Raw genomic sequence first — 27,717 nt, 5'->3', positions numbered from 1 at the left:
CAAGGAAAATCATTGTAAATAGTAGACATAGGGGGTCATGCATTTTAGGAAATAGTTTTCCTAAGTCTCAAGTCAATGTAATATTTAGGCTTTTAAGTGATTTAATTAGATAGTGGGAGAATATGTAAATGCTCTCAAAATAAATAAATGAGAACATGAGTGGTAGAAGTCAAATCCAACTCTCTAGGAGCAAGAGAGAGTTTTTAGGAATTAATTAGAGTAGAAGTGGACCATTAAGCTGATAAGGGAACTTTTATGTTTTAAAACAGAGAAAAAGGTGGAGTGGATAAAGTTTGCAACATATGTGTGCATGTAGTGAGCTTTAGGGCTTTTGTTAAAGGATGGATCAGGTCCTTCATAGTAATCCTATCCAAAGTTTCCATATAAATATATTTAAGCCTATGGGCAAAAAGAAGAGGCCACTAATAGTAGAATCAGACCTATGTGGGTGTGCGACACTGATGAGTCTCAAATGTAATCCTACTTTTACATTAATATATACAAAGCTTATTTCCTGTCTGTGTCAGTATATATTGAAGTATTTCATGAATGATTTACTATGAATTCATAGGCTCTGCAGGTTGTGGGCAGAATTCTGAAGGACGCAGAGGGACAGAGTGATTCAGAGGAATCATAAAGGATTGTTGAATCCAGCTAAAGGAACAGAGTGAAGCTCTGAAGATGTAGCGAAATGAAACTTCGAATAAAGGAAAGCTTTGAGGGAGTTGAGTAGCGGAAACAGACAATAGCATTTTGAAGAAATGCACAAAGAAGAAGAACAATTCGGAGGAATCATATTGATCCTCTTAAGAGATCAAGAGTTTCTTTGAAGTAGATGTGCATGCAAAGAGAAGCTCAGAAGGAAGATTCATAATGAATAGCATAGGAGGAAGAACCTCTGAAGAACCCAAAAGAGCTGCAGAAACCATTGAAAATGGCATAAATTCTAAGTAAAGGGATGAGCGGAGAAGTAAAGAATTGATGCTCAGTAGCCATTGGATCTTCAAAGATCAATGGCTATGATTGGATCGGTAAATCGCAATCGAAGGAGTAAGACTGGCGGTGGAACGGAGTGTAACGATACGCTGAAAGTGATATCGCTGATAAGCGATAATCAACGATCGACGTCAGGATTTTATCGGTGATTAGAGCTCAGACCTATTGGAGTTTGGCGCAGTGGGAGGTTAGACTATCGAAGAGCGCAACTTAGAGAAGGCGGACCTGATGATAGTTATGAACGCAGTTGGATAAGATTTGAAATCCAATGTATGCGGTCGGAGCGGGAATTCCTTTGTATTCCCAAGTATTTAATATTTCTGATAGTTTATACGGCGTGGGATTTTAATGCAAAAACATATTTTATTGCTCCGATAGTCAGAGATTAGAGTCAGAGAAGTATGATGGTGTATATCTGTTAAGACTGTGTAACTATGTGAAGGCCGATTGCGATGAGGTTTTAGCTTTGGGTTCTATGCAGAACCCTTATAAAAGAAGGAATAGGCGTATTGCATGATAATCCTTTGTGTAAGGATTATGCAGGGAATTAAAAGCGTCGATTGAAGGTTCTGAAGGGTTCATATAATCCTGATAGAGGTTTCAGGTGGGCTGATTGAATTTCCTATGTAAAGGAACTGTATAAGAGGGCCATTTGACCATTTATGGTTTGAATATTTAACTCGAGACAGAGTTAAATACCTGGGACAGTTGTGGATGCATTATTGATAAATGCATACTGTGGGTATTTGTGGGTCTTACCCTACACCAGATGAGAACATTTGGATGGTGCCTTAGTATGATATGTACCATGATATCTTAGATCAAAGGTCCATAGCATACCTGAGGTTGAGTACGGTGTTGCTAGCATGACTAGTTGTGAGGCAAGATGAAGAATATCCTTAGAGACTTTTCTGAGCATGATTTGCCTATGACATGGATGCATCGCGATGAAAAAGAGAGGGATCCGATTGGTAGAGAATCCCGCACATAGCTGGGATTGAGTTACCTTCATATATTTAGATATTGTTGTTGTATGATACAAGCTTAAGTTTACGATTGGAACCTCCTTGAGAGGGAGGATGAATATGGTATCCTTATGTGATAGATATGATTTTTTATGTTCTAATATGATATTTTGTTTGATGTACTATATGAAAAGGAGACAACTGCTACTAAGACATGATGATTACCAAATATGATCATGATGATATACAAAGAGCAGGACTGGACGAGAACACTGAGTCAACTCTTCCTCCCCTGTTTCAGCTCCCAGGGTGTGGAATTGATATAGAGGGATCTTGGAGTTGAGGGAACTATGTATAATAGGGTGTCACTGCTATTTGTTACCCATAGGGTTGGAGTAGTATCTCTCCCTATATTGGTCTTTACAAAGTATACCCCGGTTGGAATCATACCCACAAGCAGGTGTTACTGGGATTGTCCCTCCCCATCTGGCCAACGGGTTGAGGAGGCTTGGAGGTGTGTGATCCTTACCTCTTGGTAAGTTAGGTATCTTGTCCAAGCTCAAATTATGATGCAAGTTTTCTACCATATGACTATTATGGATCATTGTTTGGAAGTTTAGTAGGAAATACGATGGGTTGAGTAGTAGCTCCCCTATATCACATATTGCTCAACATGGGGTCGTAGTAGTAGTCCCCCCATGAGATTCGGGGATGAGTAGTAGCTCTCGATTTGGTTCCAGGTTGAGATGTACTCCCTGATGATATGCTCTCTGATGATGTTGCGGGCATAGGTCTAACTCCCCACCAATATTTCTAGGTTGTAGCCCTATGACAAAGATTCCATGTAGTAGCCGGATGAGTATAGGGTGGTAGCTTAGGCTCCCCTCCCATGGAAAATTCTTCTTATAGATTTGAGAATATTTATCATATGAGTCAGGATAATCAAGAGATAAGCAGGAATGAGAAAGAGATGAATTGAGATTATCAACGATGATACGAGATGATGAGATACTTGAGATTGGATATGATTTTATGACAGGATACACATGACATGATCCAGGTGGAATTCTCCCTAATTGAGAGAGAGTATTAAAAATATGCAACTGCGGTAAACTTTCACTTTGGACAACTCACCTAATAGAGATAATGATTGCATTGAATTTCTCTTTTCGAGAGGAACAAAATTGACCTAAAGATCACTCAAACTGGATAAGGGAAAATGTACTTATGAAGAAAATCCCACATGTGCACATTTGTCAAGGTCGGCCCTAACAAAGTGGACCACCTTGAAAGGGTATAAATACAAGTGCCCTCTACCTCATTTTGAAACAATGATGAGACACTCTTCTATCTTATTTTTTTGGCTTGCATAGGTATGAGGCTCATCCACAAAGGGTCAGGTTCACTCTAAGGTGAAAATGTAGGGTCTGAAGCTCGTATCTCCAATTTAGGGTTTTGGAGCCTAGTTGCAGGCATAGGGAATGAAGGATTTGATTATGGCCACATGCACAAAATCTCATCCATGCAATTAGAGCCGTCCAAACATACTGAAAACTCTTCATCCATTCGACGGGGGTTTAGGGTTTCTACAATCTAGATATGACCCCATTTTCTCGCATGTCAAGCTTAAGGGAGTGACTGGGAAAGCTATAGTCACTCGCATATCACCTCTTCCATGTGACCAATATCTAAATATGAAATATAAATCTTTCGAAGATTTCCCTTAGTGATCGCAGGGTTTGGTAGTTGACTGTAGATAATGACAACTCATTACAGTCTTTAGAATAAAAATATTGAGTAGATACATTGTTGGGTTCATTTCATGGATGTTGTAGTTATTTTGATAGTTAGTTTCATAGATGAAGATATGGATCATTATAGTCCATTTTTCTGAATTATTTGATAACAATATAAGAAGAAGAATTTGCAAGGGATTTTCCCATAGTGGGTTTTTCCCTGGTCTCCGACCAATTCTAGTGTCTCTATGCATGAATGATTTTCTTCTATTGTTCTTTTATGTTTCACTACATTGATGATGATATTTTTCTTTCTACATAGTTTCATATGATGATGAATACTGATGTAAATCTAAATAATGTTATGATTTTTTATGGTGAACTTAATCTATTAATGATGAAATGCAATTATCGAAGAAAAGAACAATATATCCCTATTAAAAATTAACAGTGCCGTCATTTTCTATGGCTTGATTAGAGAAACATTCCTACAATAATGTCCCTATTTTGCAAAATGTGGGAAGTTGTGTAATAGGTCATATCTACTGTGGAATTTGATAATGACTTAACGAGAAATTGTCCATCCCACTAAATTCTTGTTACAAGGCCAAATGATATATAACAAGCCCACTGATTAAGCTAACTTAATATATACTCAAATCCATGCATACCAAAATACAACTCCATCTTGGTAAGAAACTCAGCTTCCTTTTCTTTCCACTAAGATTCACCATAAGTTATGCACCATTGGTTGGTAAGGGCCATACCAAATTCATCACATGACCTACAGATTACCTTTTTTCACAAGCTCCCTATACATGACTACCTCTCCTGTCTCTAAAATATTTTTCCTGATTAGAGGTCTTTCTTATTGAAATTTTTTGCCCTTGAAATCCCCCGCTATCATTGTTTCATGTATGAAATCTATAGGATAAGTTAACCTCTCTATCTTTGCAAGTTTTCCTTTGTTATTTTGGCTCTTCATCTTCAAATAAACACGCACCTTTTTATATGATGGGTCCTTGAACTCTACAATGTTAATTATAGGGATTACATTATATAGTAAAACCAATTCATCCTTGATAAGGAAGTAGGCTCTGAGGGTAGGTTTTAAAAGTTAGACCTAGAAAGGCCATATAATCATTTTCTGAATCGTTGCAGACAATGCTGCTATTCTAGTGCCTTTCTCTACTACAACTATATGCATGGGAAGGGCATGCATAACCACATTGACTACCCGAGGCGACTTCAATGATAAACCAATCAAATCATGATCAGATAGCTCTAACAAGCATGGGGGCTTCTTAGGGATCTTATACATATGTTGATATGCAAGATTAAGGGAAGCCCTCTCAGTGATAATAAACACATCAATATCATTGATTTCAAATGTACCATACTCACCAATCCAAAATAAATGAAAAAATAACACTACATATAGAATGGAGTCAGAGTTGAATAATTTTAAGGTGGTTGCATATATCTTAGCATTCCATAGTAGAACATACTAGGATGGAAATTATAAGTCACACACATGGCCACCACCACAATAAAGTTAATAATTAAATCAAATGGATCACAAAGAGAGAGATGATGCAAACACATTAATATTACAAAATTGTGTCCCAAAGATATATTTGACTTCTCAGAACTTGGTATGACTTTTTCATATGAAAAGTTTAAATATATGTTCTGATTTAAAACATACTGATGCACATTACTAAGAAGTAGGATAATTACTTCAATTATTTCATACATATTTTACCATTACTAGTCATTTGTTATTTTTCCCTCAATGGGAACTACACAAATTTTTCCCTTAGTAAGGACTATGTCGAAATTTCCCTCAGTCTTGCCTGAGTTGCGCATTGCGCAGTGTCATTGATCAAGCTTGACCCTTAGAATCATGAACTGCACAATTGCATAGTCATTGGGCCTTCTACCCTAACATGTCACTCAATACCAACCCAATTCTTGAAGCCAAGTACTCCATCTTAGGCTAGGGGTTTATGAGATCAATGTCATCTCGTCATGAGTAAGTCCAGATGCAGGTACTCTCTTACACTATGGCAAGCTGGTGAAGAAGAAGATGAAGAAGGAGGACATGCTAGATGACACTTAAGGGTCTTAGGAGAAAAGACAATCATCAGATAATAAGATCAAGGAACCATAAGGTATGATGGAAGATTAGAGATTAGGACCACATGAAGGCTCCATATGGTTCACAACCCTTTGGAGGGTAGGTACGAAAACAAAGAACATCTTTCATGAAGTTCAAATGCACCTCTTAGTGTAGTATGAAGGACATATTATCATTTTCATATCATTATGTCTTCAATGACATGTATGGTTGTAAACACTGAAAATAATTCCATGTGTTTTCGCTAAGTGTTTCTCTCCCTTTTGCAACATAAGCAAGAAGTCATATTTTTGCATGATGGTTGTCACACTTTATCCATAAGCTCATTATGGTGGTTCCAAGGGCTCATATTTATGTTTATGAGTTTTCCTAACCATGCAAACACATGTCGCACTCATTCACAAAGTTTTGAGTGTTGTCGCACAACTATCGTCACGGTCGCCATAAAGTCCATATTAGGTGTCACACTTGCCATAGCTGGTCATGAAGTGGTCACACATAACCGAAAGTGTTTTTCATGTGTCATGGGTGATCAATGTTTTTGATTCATTAAGTGTTCTAAGTGTTAGGACATAGTCTAAGCTCCATCACTTATCTGTCAGTTTCACTGGTCCAGCACTTATTATTTTGCAAAGAAGCTCCCCAACCCTTCAACTTGGCCTCAGACAACCTTCCTGGACTGTGCATTGTGCAATTCCAGTTGGTATGTCGTGACCTTGGCCCTTGGATCTGTGCAATGTGTGGTTCCTATCCCCCAATAGAGTTGCATTGCGGAATTCCTCAACCCAAGACCCATCCTTCCCTTCCATAATTGTGCAATATTTCCAGTCAGTCTTCCCTTCCAAAATTGTGCATAGGTTTCCTGCAGTTGTCCTCCCCTCATCTTGACCCACTGTCTCCCAGAACTACGCAGAAGACAATCAACCTTCCTCTCTACAAGTGCACATAAATCTTCCACTTTGGCCCCCCTTCAGCCAGACTCATCGTCTCTCAAAACTGCGCAGTGATTATCACTCATCCCAACCTGGATGGTGCATTACACATTTCCAGGCCTCAAACCCCAGCCCTGGCTATTGGTACTATGCAATGCGTAGTCACTGAGCTTCCCTCTTTGACCTGCAAATCAAATCCGACTCAGTCTTTGAAGTTGAATGCACCATCTTAGGCTAGGAGTTTTTCGGGCTAATGTCGTCTCGTCATGAGTGAATTGCAGATACAAGAACCTAGTGGGATGATGAAGAAAAAGATGAAGATGGAAGACATGCAAAGGGAATTCTTGTAGCTAATCATTCAAGTTGATCCATCAAGGCAAAGCAAAAGGATAGCAACTTGCAATCACAACCCAAGACTTGAGATCATTGAGGACTCCTATCACCAAGCCATGAGAAGGTGGAAGACAAGAGTATTCTCAAGAATAAATCACCCATAGTAGCAGTAGTGGCTTGACACTACCTACCATCAAAGAAGTTTACATCAGCAATGCCATGCCATGTCTTATCATGATTTGTCATTTGCCACATCATCATTTTGGACCATGTATATTATATTAAAATTTATTGTAAAGTGGAAGTCCGAAGGACACACATGAATATGGAGAGTCATGTAAGTTGAAAATTCATAGGAAGTTGAACATTCATGATAGTAGTCAAAGAGTCACAAAGGGGAAGATTACCCCTTAGTTATATACACCCCACCATCATATGAGCAAAGGACTCTTCACCTTAGCTCCACCCGTAAGGCATTAGAGAGATCATCTAGTTCTTTGAGGAGCAAGGAGTGGCTCCAATGTCCCACTATTAGGGCTAGTGGTGTACATTGTAAACATGTGTCTTGGAACATTTGATTAATAACAAAATCCTTTTAAGGCCATCACATTCTTCATGCATGGACTATGAATGTTTTTAACACTATTTTTTGTTTAGATAATCTTCGGCAAAATCACATAACCAATCTTTTGTCGACGCATTTCGAACCAACCAGTGTGGTTCATCGTCAGGACAAGTTGAAGAACCAATCCGGTTTAGCTGATTAAATAGAGTGTGCAGAGACTCCAACGGCTATATTCCAACGGCTAATTTGACCTAATGATCTTGGTCAAACCATTAATTCAATTATTAATATTTCTATAAATAGCTAAAACAGGTAAATTTGTTAATTATATTTAAGATCATTTAATAATATGAGTATTGAATATAATATCCATGTTTATTATTTAAATATAATGGTCATATGTTTGTTAAATAATCTATAATTATTATTATTCTAATATTATTTAAGTATAAATAATTGTCACTCTTAGAATTTTGTTATCTTAGGTAAAAATAAACCATTTTATTATTTATTAATTAAAATATAATGGTCAATCGAGAATAATATGTTTATTAATATATAGCTGTAATTCAAACCTATATACTAGTAGAACCATATAAATAGTTGTAATTCAAACCTCTAAATAGCTAAAACCGGTAAATTTGTTAATTATATCTTAAGATTAAAATCATTGGATAATATAATATCCATGTTTATTATTTAAGTATAATAATCTATAATTGTTATTATTCTAATAATATTTAAATATAAATAAATGTTACCATTTTATTACTTATTATTTAAGTATAATGGCCATTCGAAAATAATAATATATGTTTATTAATAAATCCATATTTATTTAAAAATTCATAATTCCAATATTAATAAAAACAAACAAATAGAATTCTTAATAAATATTATTATTATTAGAATAAAGTAATGTTCATGTTTATTAATACTAGATTAACCAATATTATTGTTATATCATATATATATCTATTTATACTACTATCTAATTATCTTTTAAGCCTAATGGTCATTTGGTAAACCAGGTCTCCTTTAATATTTAAATTACTGATTTATATTTATTAATACTCAATATATACTCAATAATCTGTTATTCCATTATTAAAGTTAATTATGTCATTAGGTAAATATAATATTACTATAAGGTTCAAAAGGGGTTTTTTAGACATTAGTAAAGGAAGCATATTTAATCCAAATAAATGAACCTAAAGAATCTAATCCAATAATAATATATCCCATAGTATCATAAGCGGGACAAGGTTAATACCCTGAAACTCACTAGGACTAATCCGCCAAAAACGAAACATAAGGAGGAGGAAGACGGAAACCCTAAGACTAAACACAAGGGAAATGAGGAGGCTAGGAAGACAAGGCTGGGACCCAACAGCTGCTAATCTTCTAGCCATCATCCCTCAAATATGAAGCTTCTTACCTCAAATATGTTTCTTGGAATAGGCCAGTTCCAAATTGCTTGGACTTTCTCTGAATCCATTTTCAAACCTTCTTTAGAAACTACAAATCCCAAATATATTAATTCTTCTTTCATGAAACTACATTTATTCAGATTTATCAGTAGTTTCTCTTTCTGTAAAGTTATTAAAACCAACTTAAGATGCTCCATATGTTCTTCTTTGCTTCTACTGAAAACTAGAATATCATCAAGATAAAAAATGACAAACTTGCTTGCATATTCCTTCAAGACTTCATTCATTAATCTCATGAATGTGCTAGGTGCATTAATGAGTCCAAAAGGCATCACTAACCACTCATACAACCCACTATTTGTTTTAAATTCAGTCTTCTATTCTTCTCCTTCTCTAATCCTTATTTGATGATATCCACTCTTCAGATCTATTTTATAAAAATACTTTGACCCACTTAAGTAATCCATCAAATCATCCATTCATGGTAAAGGAAATATATACCTAATAGTAATCTTGTTTATGACTCTGGAATCTGTACACATATGCTATTCACCACCATTCTTTGGACTGAGTACTGTTGGTACAACACATGGACTAAGACTCTCTCTAATTAATCCCTTATCCATCAGTTCCTGTACTTGTCTTCCAATTTCTGAATTTTCTTGAGGAGTTAACCTGTATGCTGCTTTGTTTGGCAAACTTGCTCCAAGTATTAGATCAATATGATGACTAATAATCTTGATGGGTGGTAATGCATTTGGCAACTCATCCACAATAATATCAACAAAATCATTCAACAGATTTTTGATCTCTTCAGATAAATCATCTAAGTTTGTGAAAGTTAAAATTACCTTAGGTATCCTTATGACAACAAAATGCATCTGTTCATCCTTCTTGAATTTTTGCAGCAATTCTTTCCCACTCATCAACATAACATTGTTTCCAGACGCTTCTTTGCATGCTTCATCCTTAAATGGCAGCAGTGTGTGTTTATTTCCATCCTTCTCCAGAGTGTAAGTATTTCATATCCCATCATGAATATATTTCTGATCAAACTACCAAGGTCTTCCTAGAAACACATGGCACACATCTATTGGCATTACATCACACAATATCACATCCTTATAAGTACCAATTTGTATCTCTACCTTGCATTGTTCTATCACAATAAGTTGATGTCCTTTTTGCAACCATGATACTTTGTAAAGAGTACGGTGTACTGTATTCACTAGTCCTAACTTGTCCACCATTTTTGTAGAAACAAGGTTATCAGTGCTTCCACTATCAATTATCACTTTACAACATTTTCCTTTGGACTTGCATGTAGTTCTGAATAAATTCTTTCTCTGAGCTGGTTCTCCTATCTCTTTGTTTGCCTTAAACAATACCCTTTTCAACAACAAGGATTCTCCTACTTTAGGTGATTTTTCTTTGTTTGCAATTTGAGGTTTTTCATCCCTTGCCTTAGCCACATTCACATTCCTCTGATTTGTTACTTTATTATGAGGATAGTCCCATGATCCATGTCACCATTCTCCACATGTGTAACACCGAATTTCTCTTCCTCGGCCTCTTCTTCGAGGTGCAAATATTCCTCTAATAAATTATCCTCTTTGTGGTGGTCTACTACTTGAACTTCTTGCTTCACCTCGAGGGTGCTGAAATCTTGATTTGGTAGTTCCTCTACCTCTTGCTAGACCTTTTCCTCTATTCCTCTAATTTTTCTTCCTTAACATCTTCTCTTCTGCCTTCAAAGTTGCTTGATAGGCATCTTCAATTGTCTTCAGACTCAACAAGTTGTTTTCATCCTGTATTTCATACATCATCCTCTGCATGTCGTGCTCTAATGCTCAGCTTATAAAACTCTTCTGTTTATTATTTGACAGTCATTCCTTTTTGCCTCAAATTTTGTAACTGTCTGAAAATATTTAATTGATATTCTTTTTGCATAAATTTGGCTTTCAATCTACTTACCATTTTATCCCATTGCTTGATCTTGGGCTTCCCCTTTCTTGCTCTAGATGTTTGTAATTCATCCCACCAGATACCTGCATGACCCTTCATTCTGGTAACTACAAATTTCACCTTATTTTTGTCATCAACCTCCTCATAGTCAAAATAATTGTCTAATGAACTGATCCAGTCCATCAATTCTTCTACATTGAGATTTCCATCATACAAAGGTATGTCCACCTTTGGTATTCCACTTGGTTCAGCCAATATCTTGAGAACTTTGGCATATTCACTTTCATTCTCTTCTTCTTCCTCAAAAGATTCTTCTGCAACACTAGCATCTCCTTCATCAGGTGCTCTCCTCTGAGCAGTCTCCATTGTCTCCATCCTTGTACATAGATTTTGGATCTCATCTAGCAGAACTGCATTTTCTACAGGTCTACCCCAACCTATGCCTCCTTCTCTCCTCAGCAACATGTTTACTATAGCAAAACTTAATCTATGTGCTCTGATACCAAAATAACATAGGAGGTTGATGAAAATGGGGTGGTAGTCTGGAATTAGACTACTGGTTAGCTTTGTGACCAATCAGCTACACACAAATAGAGTTTGTATGTGGATTTTCCCCCTGAGGGTCTTGCTTATCTGACCAATCACTGTCGGTCCCTCATTGGCTTCTCCTTTTATCAAGAATTTCAATCCGCGCAGTTGATCTCACTTCTCGAGATCCAACGGATATCACGTCGTCCACTCACCAACTAACCCGAATGATCTCCATCGTCGATGTGACCCGTCTAATCGAATGGTTATTGTGCAATCTCGCGTAGATTCTTGCACAACCGATATCAGGTCGAGAGTGCATGAGAAAAGTAGTTATCTCATGCTACGTGTCGACCACTAAGGTTAATCATGTGAAATTTAAGAATACCGCTTACCACCTTTAAGGCACACAAGATACCACTTCCCACTTATTGAATACTACCACGTGCTTAATTCACAACCTTTAAGAAAGATGCTTAACAAAAGGTTTAGCGCTTAAGCTCAATATTAACTCTTAATACTAATTGACTGTGATTTATAAATAAAGTGTTTAAATAAGGAAAATACCCGATTAGGGTCTGGAACGCCGATACATAGCTACAAATGAATTTCTGCACCAAAACAGTGCGTCCACACCACACTTCATTCAATTATTCAAAAAAATGGAAATTATAGAGTCTTGGCCCTCTCATCTCAATCACAATAGTTTGTTTGACCTCTATTCAATGTCAAACCCTATCTCTGTCACTCAGACTCTCGCTTACACACTTTGTTCTTGATCATCTCCTCCCTCTGTCATTACATTCTTTCTTCTTTTATGAAAGAAATCCTATCCTAACTACATTGACAACTCAATCTCTTTTTTTATCAACTCAACCATTAAATCCCTATTCTCAAGCTCTGGTACACACCTATACTAACAACTTATCTCCTATTCTAAAAATAATACAATATTATAATTATTACAATAATTGAAATAAAGATAATTTTTGAGAGGTCCAACCCTCTCTACTAAGAATTGATTTTTGACCACTCAGGTCAATGAAATTCATATCTTGTTATCTACAACATATGAACATACAATCACATTGCTGGCTAAGTCTGGATGCTCCTGCATCACTAGTTATTTTATATATTATTTTTATTTCTCTTGTTGACAAAATATTTTATAAGGAAAGGATTGTTGGGCTTTCCCCTTATGGGTTTTTCCCTAGCCACTAACCTAATTTCTAGTGTATCTTGTCTTTTTTTTTCATTGTACTTGTATAATTACTTGATGACCTAATTGAATGAAGTAAATTCTAAATTAAAAACGCGTATATCAGTCATAATTATCTTAATTAGAAATACTAGCTTGTATTCAAATTTCAACATGGTATAAGAGCTAGTTTTGAAGAGTACTTTGAATTACCTCTATGATGAAGTCCTATTATCTAAGTTTCGAATTACCTCTGTGAAGTGATATGAGTTCTATTTGCAGTGTTGGGACAAGTCTCCTAAATATGTATTTATGTGAAATTAATTTTATCTCGAATTGCATGATCCCGAGTTATATCTGTGTAAGTCTGTGAAAAGGGGCAGATGTTTGTATACTAGTCCGAGCCTCTTTGGATTGTAATCAAGTTTTAACCTATTACATTCATGGAACAACCTAGAATATCATCTCTATGGAACTAGTCTAGTAGTATGAATTTATTTAATTATAGACCGAATTTATCATTTCAACAATGACAAGTTCGAATTCTGAGTTGATATATCTATGTGGAAGAAGACTAGTCCAAACTTGATTATGAGAAGAAGATCAAGTATATGAAAAGAATCAATGATGACATCCAAGATCATATTTTTATACCAGTAGTCCAATCTCATCACTGAGAATCACTCTAAACTTTTTATTAGACATGAAATCTACGACACTAGTCCATGAAAGAACAAAATACAATGAAGGATTTGCTCTCGAGTATATTTGTCTTGAAGCAAAGAAGGATGAAGTAAAACATGCTTAAGTTTGAAACATTTAGATCATCATATCTACCTCACTCCAGTATTGAATTGAAGGATGAAGTCTGCACTAAACCTATGTTGTCAATGTTAAGTCTTTAAAGCATATAATTCTCTATGGTATAGTCAAATATCTAAGCCTGTATACTCTATAATTTCACCCAAATTTGGGGCAAATTGATGCAAATTTGTGGGACAAATATTGCCTTGATGTATGCAAAGGTATGTAATCATTTATTTATGAAAAGGAAGCTAAGATTCTCTATAAGATTAAAGTATGAAGTCATATGGAGACCTCAACAGACTCTTAGGTTGAAACTCTCAAAATTAATGAATCTTTCATATGTTCCTTTTGGTGAAGATATCGCAAAATATCTTGTTGGAATCAGGTCTAAAAGTATGATGTGAAAAAGAATGGCATGCTGGCCATTTTCGTATATTTAGTCACAATGTATAAACTACTAAGAGAACATATATATTCCTTGAAAATGATGTATACATTAGGATATTGAAAATCACAAAGCATTGATATATTATGCTATAACAAAAGAGTAGTGAAAGGTAGAGCTCCTCTCTAAAGATTGAAGATGAAGATATTGTCAAAAGAAAACCTAAAACCCTCTTTTAAATATTATTTCCAACAACGAAGAACACAATTTATCAAGCCATAAAAGGCTTCCATTAATAACATTTAAGATCTAAGTTTCAAAGTATGATGGTCTAAAAGCAGTATTTCAAAATTAGGATGTGTAAACCCTAGATTGATTTGAAGAATAATAAAACCCTAGTGTTGGACCCGGATTATAAGTTTATGCTAAAAGAAGAAACCCTAACCTTAGCAAGAAGAGAATGACATCATGATGAAGGTGAGGATGATAAGGTGGCCACAGATGCAAGGAAGACAAGATCAAGAGGGACTTAACTTTTCACTAGTCTTCTCAAAATATAAGTATTTAATGCCTCTTTTGTTTGATTATTGCTACTATTATTATTTTAATATTAGTTAGTCTCTTATCTTTGAGTTCCTTGAATGATTTTAATTTTTCTTCCATGGCCTCCTGTGAGGATTGCAAGTACATAGTAGAAGTCGACAAGGCTTTGACAATGGTTGTAATAAGTGGAAGAATGGAGCAAAGAAAAGGACTTTCCAGAATTTCTACTTGAATAATATTGTACAATATGAGATCCAAGTACAGTGGGAGAATGTATTTGAAGTATTCCTTTATTGTTAATATTTAGCATGCAATAGACGACAACATGCATGCAATATTTGAGAAGGTTCTCCCAGAAAGAGGGAGAGGATAATGTCAAGAATTTTTCCTACATTGTAAGAGTTTCCTCATGTTTTTGAAGAAGACGCCTCACAATTGAAGAAGACTTATGGATTGGTTGAATGTATCAAGGATGATTCAATGTGATTTATCTCTGATGGAAGTCGCAAGACTCATGTGTCAGAGTGAGTATTTGTGGAGAAAGTATTTCCTCTAGAGGTAGAAATTAAAAAACCTTGTTATGACTTCAGAGGAAGTTGACCTTAGATTCTTGGATGATGGATTGTAAGCATATGCTAGGATGAATCCTATGAAGATGAAAGGGTTCCCAGATTCATTTTGCATTGATTACCTTAGTTTGGGCCTAGTTATAATATCTAGAATGAGTAAGTCACCTCGTATGGTAGAGACCAAGTATATCACAGCTAGATTCACACGTTGAGAAGCAGTATGGATTCAAATACTACTTGTTGGATTGTATGATGATGGACATGGTGATGAAAGGAAGAAATGAAGCTCAAGTATATCTCCATTGACGAGAAGATAGTTGATACGCTGACAAAGACTCTTTCTAGAGGGAATTTTTCCCAAGACAAGCTTGGGTTTGTGGATAATCCCTCTCTCATTAAGAGGGAGTGATGATTGCATCATGGATATGGTTTCTCCATGTAGGTTTTAACCCCATGTAGAAATTACCTACATAAGAATTCTAAAAAAAAAGAAAATAAACAATGCAAGAGCATAACACATAAAACACATATACACAGAGATTTTCCCCTGGATCCCAAAACTGGGACTACCAACTTGATTTTTCATTATGTTCCTTTCAATGTTAAAATACATATTTATACATGCCGAAGCATACAATACCATGGACCGAAAACCATCGCGCCCAAAACCATGGACCGAAAACCATCGCGTCCAAAACCATGTGTGAAAATCATGCACAAAACCATAGGTAGGTCTGCCCAAACTAACATAGGGTCCAAAACCAAAATTTTCTGGGGCACTGCCTCGAACCCCATAGAGGGGGGTTACCTGCACCCCTCAAACTCCCCTATGATCCCCCCAATATGCAATAGGCACAACAAAGGGGGGGCTTTGCGCCACCCCCCCCCCCCCCCCCCACCTCTAACCCCCCAGTTAACTACGTGGGCTAGTCATGGAAAGAATATAACACAACCCAACATTCTCCCACTTGTTGTTTTCTTTCCACAGGGGGCCACAAGAGAGCTTATTCATTTATCCAGCCCTATAATGCCCATTGTTTCTCTACACCAATAGAAATTCTCAGAGCTTACATATTTTGTCAATGCATCTGCAGTATTCTCCAAAGTTTCCACCTTTACGAGCAACACCTTTTTGTCTTCTATCATACCCCTCACAAAGTGATACTGAACATCAATGTGCTTTTCTTTGAATGATATGCAGGGTTCTTTGCCAAGAAAATTTCACTTTGGCTGTCACAGTCTATCCTTATAGCTCCCTGTACTAACCCCATACTTGGACACAATCGCTGCAACCAAACTGCTTCCTTGCTTGCATGAGTGGTTGCCGTGTATTCTGCCTCTATAGTTGATAGTGCCACTACATATTGTTTCTTACTCATCCAACTAACTGCACCTCCAAATAGGTTAAACACATACCCACTTGTAAATCTTCTTTGATCCAGATCTCCAGCCTAGTCTGCATCAACAAAGCCATGGATATCCAAAAATCTGTCCAATCTTGGTCATCCTTGGTAGCACAAACCATAATCACTAGTGCCATGCAAATACCTGAAAAACCGCTTCACTACTGTCCAATGCTCCTTCCCTAGTTTTGACATAAACCTACTCAATACTCCCACTGCACGTGAAATGTTTGGTCTAGTACATACCATCGCATACATCAGGCTACCGACTACACTTGCATATGGAACATGGGACATATCCTCTTCCTCTTCTTGTGTCTTGGGACACTATTCAGCAGATAACTTTACACCTACAGGAATAGGAACCTTCACCGGTTTACTATCCTGCATATTAAACCTATGCAATATTGTCTCAACATACTTCCGCTGGTTTAACCAGAGCTTCCTCTTTGCCTGATCTCTTTTAATTTCCATGCCCAAAATACAGTTTGCAGCACCAAGATCTTTCATGTCGAATTTGGAGGAAAATTGGGTCTTTAAATTCTTGGGTAATTTCTTTGTCATTTCCAACCAGCAACATATCATCCACATACAAGACCAAATAAATAAAACAGTCACCAATTAATTTAAAATACACACAGTGATCTGCTTTGCTTTTGGTGAAGCCAAGTCCCCGTATAAATGTATCAAATTTTTGATACCACATCCTTAGTGATTGTTTTAACCCATACAAAGACTTCTTTAACTTGCATACCAGTTCTTTCTTACCCTTCACCCTAAAGCCTTCAGGTTGCTTCATGTAGATTTCCTCTTCCAGATCCTTGTGAAGAAATGTTTTCTTCACATCCATTTGTTCTACCTCAAAATCAGAAGCAACAACAACAGATAAAAGTAATCTAATACAAGTTACCTTGGCAATAGGAGAAAAAATATCACCAAAATCATTTCTCGACACCTGGGAATAACCTTTTGCTACCAATCGAGCTTTGTATTTCTCCACCTTTCCTTTTACATTTGTCTTCTTCTTGAACACCCATTTACTGCTAATGGGTTTCCTTCCAACTGGCAACTACACTAGATCCCAAGCCTCATTTTTGTGCAAAGATGCCATTTCATCAACCATGGCCTCTTTCCAGAGTTTTCCATCCTCTGAATCTACTGCTTCCTTCACAGTTCTGGGATCATCGTTAGTAATAGATAAAGAAAAATTTGAATAGAAAGCAGATGGACTATACCTTTCTGGCTACCTTCTTTCTCGAACTGATCTTCTCACACCCGGAGTTTGTGGCTCTTCATCTTTTGATTCCTCCTCTGTTGTAGAGTCTGATTCTTCCTCCTTAATCTCAAACTCTATCTGCTCAGGTTCCTTTGGTTTGACTTCATGTTTAATAACATATTTTACCTCTCTGAACACCACATCTTGGTTGTACACAACCTTCCTTGTTACTGGGTTCCAAATCTTATAACCCTTTAAACCATCCTTATAGCCAATAAAGATGCACTTTTCAGATCTACTATCCAACTTGGTTCATTTCTCCTTTGGAACATGTACATATGCATCACATTCAAATACCCTCAGATGTGAAAGAGAGGGTTTCTTACCAGTCCATACCTCTTGTGGAGTCTTATCCTCCAACACTGATGAAGGTGATCTGTTAACCAGGTAACATGTTGTCTCTACCGCCTCTACCTAGAATTCTTGTCCTAACCCGATACCACTGAGCATGCTTCTTGCCCTTTCCATCAACGTCTTTCTCATTCTTTCTGCAACTCCATTTTGCTGGGGTGTATATGGAGCAGTCTTCTACTGTGCTATACCACACTTCTTACAGAATTCTTCAAATGAAAAACTCTCCACTGTTATATATCCTCAGCACCTTTATCTTCTTCTCTATCTGGGTTTCCACCAGAGCCTTAAATTCTTTAAACCTGTCAAAGACTTTAGATTTCTTCTTAAGGAAATATATCCATGTATTCCTTGAGAAGTCATCTATAAATGATACATAGTACACAGACTTACCCAGTGATGTAACCTTCACAGGTCCAAACACATCACTATGCACAAGCTCTAATATATGTTTCACCCTCTTACCACCAGAGGGGAAACTCACCCGATTCTGCTTCCCATATACACAATTTTCACAGAAATCAAAATCCATAGAGCTATTACTCATACCTTCTACCATACTTTTACCATGAAGTATTCAAAGGCCCTTCTCTCCAATATGTCCAAGCCTTTGATGCCATAGCATGGTGTTCTCTCCAGAGACCACTAGATTTTCTGCTCCACTTGTAGGAACCACAAAACTGTTGCACCCATCAACAATAGTGCTACCTTGCAGCTTGTATAGAGTTCCAATCTGAACTTCCTGCATCAATACCAGTGCTCCCCAAACCATCTTGCAGGTATCCTTCTCGAACACTGTTTTTACACCTGCATCATCCAGCTTGCTTACAGAAATCAGATTTCCGATCAATGCAGGAATATGCAGAACACTTGGAAGTGTTCTAACCCTTCCACCTTGCAACTTCAATCTTACTTTTTTGCGACCAATGATTCTAGCCTTCCTATTATCCCCCAAGAATACATCACCACCATCATATTTCTCATACTTGCAGAACCACTCTCTATGGGGAGTGAAGTGAAAGGATGCACCTGAGTCAATCAACCATGCCTCATGATCTACATGTGTACTTGAAGAAGCCAAGTACACATCCCCACCTTCATCTGAGGTGGTTTTCACCTCTGCAGAAGGAGAATTATCAAATCCCTTTCCTTTATCAGGAGCTTTAGATTTATAGTCCCTTTTGTAGTGCCCTTCCTTTTTGCATTTCCAATGCACCACCTTTACAGATTTTCCTGGAGATTTAGATATCCCTCTAGATTTAGACCTCCCACTCGATGACTTATTTTTGTCTCTATTCTGGGACCATCCTCGTACAGACAAGGCATCACCATTCTGGCTCTCCATATTTTTCTGTTTCATTTCCTCCATCAGCAAGGATGAGACTATTTCATCAAACTGCAAGGCAGTTGCATTACTACCTATTGCAATAACCAGACTACCCCACGAATCTGGTAGAGAACACAACAAATTGATGCACTTATCTTCATCTGAAATTTTAATATTAGTAGATAATAATTGACTTACCACAGTATTAAATGCGTTCAGATGCTTTGTCACCGAGTCTCCATCTTTCATCCTCAGGTTATACAAATTTTTTCGTAGGAATAGTTTATTCACCAAAGGCTTAGATTGGTACAAAGTCCCTAATTTTTCCCATAAAGCCTTCGTCGTAGCTTCCCCTGATACATTCAGCGATACTAAATCTGAGACACACAATCATATTGTGCTCTTTGCCTTCTGATCCAACTTCTTCCATTCTTCATCGGACACTCCCGTTGGTTTAGTACCCAGATCTACCATTATCCACTGATCTTTATCCACCAACAAATCCTCCATCTTGAGTTTCCACAACTCAAAACTTTGACCATTAAATTTCTTGATCTCTATCTTTCCACTGATCGCCATCTTCTTTCACCACCAAAATCGATCTCGCATATCTCCCACTGAATAGGGTCTACCACAGGCTCGAGCAAAACCCCTCAGCAACAAAGGCGTTCCCTTGAAGCCAAAAACAACTCTAATACCAAATGTAGGTTTTAACTCTCTACAGAAATTACCTGCATACAAATTTTAAACATGCAGAAAATAAATAATGCAAGAGCATAACACATAAAACACATATACACAGTGATTTTCCCTTGGATCCCAAAACCAAGACTACTAGCTTGATTTTTCATTATGTTCCTTTCAATATTACAATACATATTTATACATGCCAAAGCATCCAATACCATGTACCAAAAACCATCATGTCCAAAACCATGGACCAAAAACCATCGCGTCCAAAACCATGTGTGAAAATCGTGCACAAAACCATAGGAAGGTCTGCCCAACCTAACATAGGGTCCAAAACCAAAATTTTACGGGGCACTGCCCAGGACCCCATAGAGGGGGGTTACCTGCACCCCTCAAACCCCTTGTGATCCCTCCACTATGCAATCGGTGCAACAAAGGGGGGGCTCCGCCGCCCCCCCACCCCCCCCCCCCCCCCCCCCCCCCTTTAACCCCCTAGTTAACTACATGGGCTAATCGTGGAAAGAATGTAACACAACCCAACAATCCAAGTGTCTTGTACTTTGACTAGAATTATGGATGTTATCCCTGTTAATTACATTGACTGGAATTAGGGAGAAAGGTTTGAAATATTGGATAACATCATGGACTGACATTCTTCTTGTGTCATGTACTTTGACTTGATTGGGGAGGTTATCCATGTGTCAAGTACATAGTCATGATTCTAAAGAATTTTCTAGTGGAATGACATTTTTCATGTGTCATTGTATAGTGACTTGATTAGGGTTGTAATCCACGTTTGACTTTGACTTGTATAGGAAAATGGTCCGACAAACTACAATCATTCTTTCTAGGTCATTGTACAGTGACCTGATTAAGGATGTTATCCCTATGTCACTTTGAACTAGATTAGAGAGAATGGTCCCAAAGGCTATAGCCTCTAATAATCGTGCTCTTATCTCTTTCATAGTGAGCCTATTATGGCATCATTCTCTAGTCTCTTTCTACAGTGAGCTTGTTTACCAAACTATGCATATGTCCAATACGTCAAGGGTATTGAGTGGGTTATGGAAATATGGTTGATGTTATAATTAATATTGATGATGATTCTTATCTTGTTATTGATGATCCTTTGTTATAGAATTCTTTAACTTGAGAACATCTTGATAGTCATTATGAATACCTACTTAGTGAAGAGGGAGTGTTGAAATTGTAACTAGGTTCAATCTTCATAATTATGATATTGTAAAAGGTAAAAAGGAATGTATTTGATTCAAAATAAAAATTTATTCTTATCATGTCCCATTTGGACATTTAAAAGAAATAAAATTGAATTTTTAAGTATGATTTTGTGTCTCCAAGTTGACCAAGTCGACCTTCCAGAAGTCAAGTCGGCTCACCGTTTAGAGGCACCTTTTCAAATAAGGAAACAACTATATATAGACACCATTACTCCACTATTTGGAAACCAATTCAGTGCTTCTCCATGGAAGAATAATTCAGATGCTTGAGGCATATTTCTCTGTGGTATACAAGCTTCCTGAGGCACTAATTTTTTGTAAGAATGTGAGCTACAAAAAGACCATTATCTCTAAAGAATGTGAGCTACAAGAGGACTATCATCTCTATGAAATGTGAACTATAGAAAGGAATATTATCTCTAAGAAATATGAGCTACAAGAAGGACTATTATCTTTGTGGGATGTGAGCTACCTAAGGAAATCTATCTCTTGGGGACTTGGCATCTAGGGATAGGCATGTGGCAGAATTATTGAATATCTTATGGACATAATTGTCGCAGTGTTTGAGCTTATGAAGGAGGGTTGACTTGGCACTTGGGTTACTAGTCATTTTATTTGACTTGGATTTCTCTTGTTGAAAAAGATTCTATAAGGAGAGGATTGATGGGTTTTCCCCTTGGGCGTTTTTCCCTAGTCATTGACCTAATTTTTGGTGTCTCTTGACTTTTTGTGTGTTGTACATGTATAATTTATTTATTACCTAATTGAATGAAGAAAATTTTAAATGAGAAACAAATATAACAATCACAAGTAATTATCTTGATTAGAAATTCTAGTTTTCAACCAAATTTCAACAAATACCTCACGCAACTACCCAAAAATCAACACAAGTTCATTGCAGATAGATGCATTTTGGATTAATCACATTGGTCGACATTTCGAACCAACTAATGTGGTCCATCCTCCGAACAAGGTGAATAATCAATCAATCTTAAGGAATACATAGTATGGATGCATCATTGGCCAGAATTAGTTGTTGAAAACTAGTCGTTGGTAAATTAGTTAAATTAATTAATAAGTTAAGTAATATATTATTAATTATTAGAGGAGGGGAGTTGTTTATTAAAATAATAAAATATTTTTGGTTAAAAACTAGCCTTTAGGAATAAAAAAATATAAATTAATTAAAATATTATATGTTTATTTAGAAACTAGCTATTAGGAATAATATTAATTTTAATAATTAATTAAAGTGTTAAAATAATATATATATTAATTTAAAACTTCTTTTATAAAATAGTTTAATCAATATTTCAATGCATAAGGTCAGTGAACTATTATATCAAAGTTTTTAAATCTATTTTAATGTTTTAATACCTTACTAGATATTATCAATTTATAAATAAAAAAATTATCATGAGGCTTAACTTAATCTAAATAGATAAAATATATACCTCGGGTCAAGGTATAGAGCTCAAGCTAAAGAATAGGTTCTATAAAATATAAATGAAAAAGGCGTTACTAATTAAAAATAAAAAGTTATATACATATATTAGATATATTAAGGGACCTAATAATAATCTTGCGCAAAATAAAAGTTAGAGAAAGAGTCAATCTTTTCAAATTACAAAAAATGTAGGGAAACAAGATAGATATATAAAATGAATAAAAAGGAGGAAACAAGAAAAAAACTACATGAGTTAAACGAACGAAGAAAACAATAGTACAAATAAAATGAAAACTTAAGAATGAACTAGAAATAAAAATAACCAGGGAGCAGAGAGGGAGGAATCAAGAAGTGAGAGCCGAAATCCAACTCTTACTTAATTTCCAACCGTAATCCCTATTAAGATTTTTGGCATGCCTTTCAATCTCAATCGCTTCCCTAAACTTCCTATGGTGGAAATGATCAACCCTGGCAATGACTTTGGATTCTTCAATGCATACATGGTGTTTTGTTTTCCCTACTTGCTCGGCTAGGGCTGATGAGTGGGATCAATTGTGTCTAATATCTGCAGCATGCTCATGGATTCTTTGTTTAATAGACCTACCTTTTCCCCCAATATAGGGAATACCACAGGAGCAAGGAAAAAGGTAGAAGCCCTTCGTGTCTTTAGGGTCAATAGGATCTTTATAAGATCCCAGCGAATTCTTAATTTTCTGGAGAGGCCTGAACAAGGAAGCGATATTAATCTTCCTTAGGATATGGGAAATCTTATCCTTGGTTCCTTGGATATACGGTAGATGAACCTTAGAGACGGGATCAACACGAGCAGGTTTAACTCTTGGCACTTTTCATGATTTGTGAAAGGCCTTGAGGATTTGAGATTGTTGTACCCATTCTTTCTAAGAACCTCAAGAAGATGAGATTTCTCTTGATCAAGGTGGATATCATCAGAGATTCTTAGAGCACGAGTAGAAAGGGTGTTAAGAACCCCAAATTCCTGAGCCAAAAAGTGATGAGAGATGGCATGGAGATATTGTTCCATGTGATTTTTATTTCAAAATGCTCGGTGACATATGGAACCATCATCCATCCTAGAAAGGAGAATATCAAGGAAGGGACGACATCCATTCTCTTCCACCTCCATCGTGAACTTGATGGAATCCGATTGAGAATTAAAGTGGTTTAGAAATAGATCCAATTTCTCGCAACCATGAGGCCACATGACACATGCATCATCAACGAACCTCTTCCACATTTTAGGGTGAAATTGAGTTGTGTCTAAATCCTTGGTTTCAAAATATTCCATAAAAAAAATTAGTGACGATAGGGGAGAGAGTGGAACCTATCGCAACACCACAAGTTTTCTCATAGAACTCACCTTGGAAACAGAAGAAAGTTGAGGTGAGGAAGAATTCAACTAATTTGACAATGCCTTTGTCAGTGATGCGATTGATGATATCGATGGCCACTTGGATGGGGATTTTGCTGTATAAGGATACGACGTCAAAACTAACCATTAAATCGCCAGGTTCCAACTTGATATCTTTCCACTCTTGAACAAAGGAGGCAGGGTCTTTAACAAAAGAATAAGTGTGACCTACTTGAGGACTAAGATTTTGAGCTAAGAACTTGGAAAGAGGATAAGTAGGACCACCTATCATGTTAAAAATAGGCCTCAAAGGAGCCCCAAATTTATGAATCTTCAGAAGACCATAAATTCTAGGGATAAGGGGATTGCTCTCTATGATCTTACAAGACATAGTTAAGGGACAGACTCGATTTGATAGTCCCTGCTAACTCTTAAAAACATATTTAATGAGATTTTTCTTAAGCTTCATGATTATTATTATCATTGAGTTAAAAAAATTATGAGAAGGATAAAATAAATTATGCTTCCGATGGAATTTTCCATGTGCACAGGATTTGAATTGCAAAAATAATCTGGCATAATATTTGTGTAATTAAAAACCACTTCAGTGGATAATTTAAATCTTTATGGTAACATAAAAATATGGATATTAATAAAATGTACCAAGAATAACACTTGGTACGGTTAATTATTATTTATGTTTAAGGTAGGTCCATTAATTTAGGTGTATTTTAAAAACAAGACATTATATTGTTTATTTATTATCCATCACATTTTATCATGTGTTCCTTTACTTTTGTATTATATTTTTCTTTTAATTTATTCCAACGAAGTATTTTCACCCAGAAAATTGAAGCCATCTCTAATTGGCTTTCATGCATCACATAAAAAGGAGAATTGGTTTATTACAAGTTATATAACAATTTAGATATGATTTGAAGCAAATATATTTTCTTACCTAGTGACATCACTATTTTCCTAAAATAACTTGAAGTAAAACTCTTTGGGTTTTTATTTCAGGGCATAAATATATTTTACGTGTTTCTCATTATAGGTAAGACGATTGAGTTTTTTTTTTATCTTTATATTCGAGTAAATATTTTTAAATTTTTTCTCTCCAATTATCCCATATATGAAAATATCTAAAAATTAAAATAATTCTCATTTTCATTGAAAAAAAAAAACAAAATTTAGTGAAAACAAAATAACAAAAAGATTCTGCAACCAAAACTTTCAATGTTACCACATCCCAATGATCTTAGTTCATTATATATTCTTTATTTTCTCATATGCCAATACAAATATTTAAGATACAACAAAACTTTATCTTCTTTCAATATGTAACGTTTTTGGCTTCAAAATAAAATTTAATTGAATAAGTCAAATCATATGTTGATATCTAATAAATCATGAGGTAGATTTTCATGATAATCAGTTGCTTGAAACACTATTAGATTGAGAGATGATATAATTTAATTTTAATATCACAGTCTATTCCATTCGAAGATTCACTTTTCTTTTCATATATATATATATATATATAATGGTTTTTTTTGTTATATAAATTTAAGAAACTCCATCCCACGACATCCAAGGACAAAGGATCAATAAGATCAAGTATGATATATCATTACTCTCAATGGATGACATTTATTAATAAACCTGCTTGAAAGATATCCTTTCTAGTTTCACCTAATGTAATCCAAATCCTTCATGTGGGGTGTAAACACAAGTTTGATTTATAAAGTTGACATGAATTGAGCTATCCTCATTTTTGTAAGGTTATGGTTTATTTATAACATATGTTATAAGACTATGGTTTTATATTTCATATAACTTGTGTGAGTTATGGTTTATTTATAACATATGTTATAAGACTATGGTTTTATATTTCATATAACTTGTGTGATATATTATATTATTTAATGAAAAATAAATTTGTATTTAATTGATGCGTTACCATAACCATTTTAGGTTTGTGAAAATTTATTATTATAATGTATCTTTCATCATATATTTTCCCTTTTTAAATAGTGGCTAAGTTAGGAAGCTGATAGAGGATATATATGAGCCTTAAAAGAAAAAAATTATATAGGATTGAAAACTTACTTTGTAAAATTGATATAGGAAAAGACAAAAGTATTAATTTGAGGGGTTAATGAGTGAATTGTGTCAACACTTATGGAAATGACTAAAATTTCTTGTAATAAATTTATGATAAATCATTTATTGGATTTGAAAGGCTTAATTGATAGTGTTACATCAATGACAAAGGAAAATTTTGAAAACCTGGAATAAATCCCAAGAAGAGAGAATGTAAACACGTAAGTTTAATTGGATGGTGATGGAAATATTCTTAAGAGAGAAAAAAGTTACAATTATGATGATTGATAAATGTGGAGGGGTCTTCTTTTAAGTTTCCATGGTCAAGTCACTATCTGGTGAAATATGGGAGTAGGAAAAACTTTTCTAAGGAGGGTAAATTTGAGCTACAACACCCCGCTTCAAACCTTATATTTCATTAAAGCCTCAACACTCACGTGCTTCCCACCTAGTTCAAACACCATGCACACTCCTTAAAAAAACCCCAACCCCTAGGTTATTCTTCAAACAAAATGTAAAATATTTCAATCCAAATACCCAAGAGCCGTATATGTTATTCTTTTGACACTCAAACAAAGATTCACGTTAATTTTTCCTATCGTCCATTATCGTGTATTATGGATTGTAATCATAATACTGGGAAAAACCTAGCATGAGCTCTACCCCCCTCATTATCCATCACCCAGATCCTCAAGCACATTATTCTTCATATATAAAAAGGAACTCTTGTGTTTTCCTAACCCTGATGAGTGATAAAATACTCATCTTAATAGGGTAATGAAAAATATCAAAATAAATCTTAAGCTATGTACCCAAAAAAGATAAATCATAAAGAAGTAAAAGGTGCACCAGAGAGGTGGAAAAAAAAGGTTGAGGAAATGGTTAATTGATGCTTCCGTAATTTATCCCTCCTTACATCTATACACTCAAGATGTTGAACCTCCATTAACTAGACATAGGGATATGTGACCATTCCTCGAAGTCCTTCCCACTCCACAACCACCATCTTTGACACACACCTATGGATTTATGGGTTAGCTTGGAACATGTCATTTCCCCTTAGGGGATGGAAATACCTAATAGGGTTATTCATTTAACCATCCCTAATATATGGAGGTTACTTGTTTATAGGACTTGATATAATTATACATTTGAAGGTATGTTTTGTGTGAAGTTTTCTTCTTCCCAAAACATTATTGATTTCACTTTAGTTTCAGTAATATTTTGTAAGGTGGTGTTATCATAGTAGCTAATATATTTGGAGAGATGATTCTCATCCCTTATAGTAGAATTCTAGATGTCATTTTATGTAGTATGGAGAGAGGATATGACCTTGGTTATACCATGTTTCCCCTCCATAGTAGAACATTGGGGTATGAGATGGTTCCACATGGAACATGCCACTTTAGATTAACCCCAAA

At 35.7% G+C, this 27,717-nt stretch overlaps 1 pseudogene; it reads right to left on the bottom strand.

Moving 5' to 3' along the window:
• Window positions 1–27,717, bottom strand: part of LOC149179585 (leucine--tRNA ligase, cytoplasmic-like) — a 100,597-nt pseudogene that overhangs the window by 46,645 nt on the left and 26,235 nt on the right.

The sequence above is a fragment of the Pinus tabuliformis genome, chromosome 3_2 (genome assembly GCF_031772625.1).
Source record: "Pinus tabuliformis cultivar Carrire ecotype Pingquan chromosome 3_2, CPIR1, whole genome shotgun sequence".
NCBI lineage: Eukaryota > Viridiplantae > Streptophyta > Pinopsida > Pinales > Pinaceae > Pinus > Pinus tabuliformis.
This window is presented reverse-complemented; position numbering and strand designations above follow the sequence as displayed.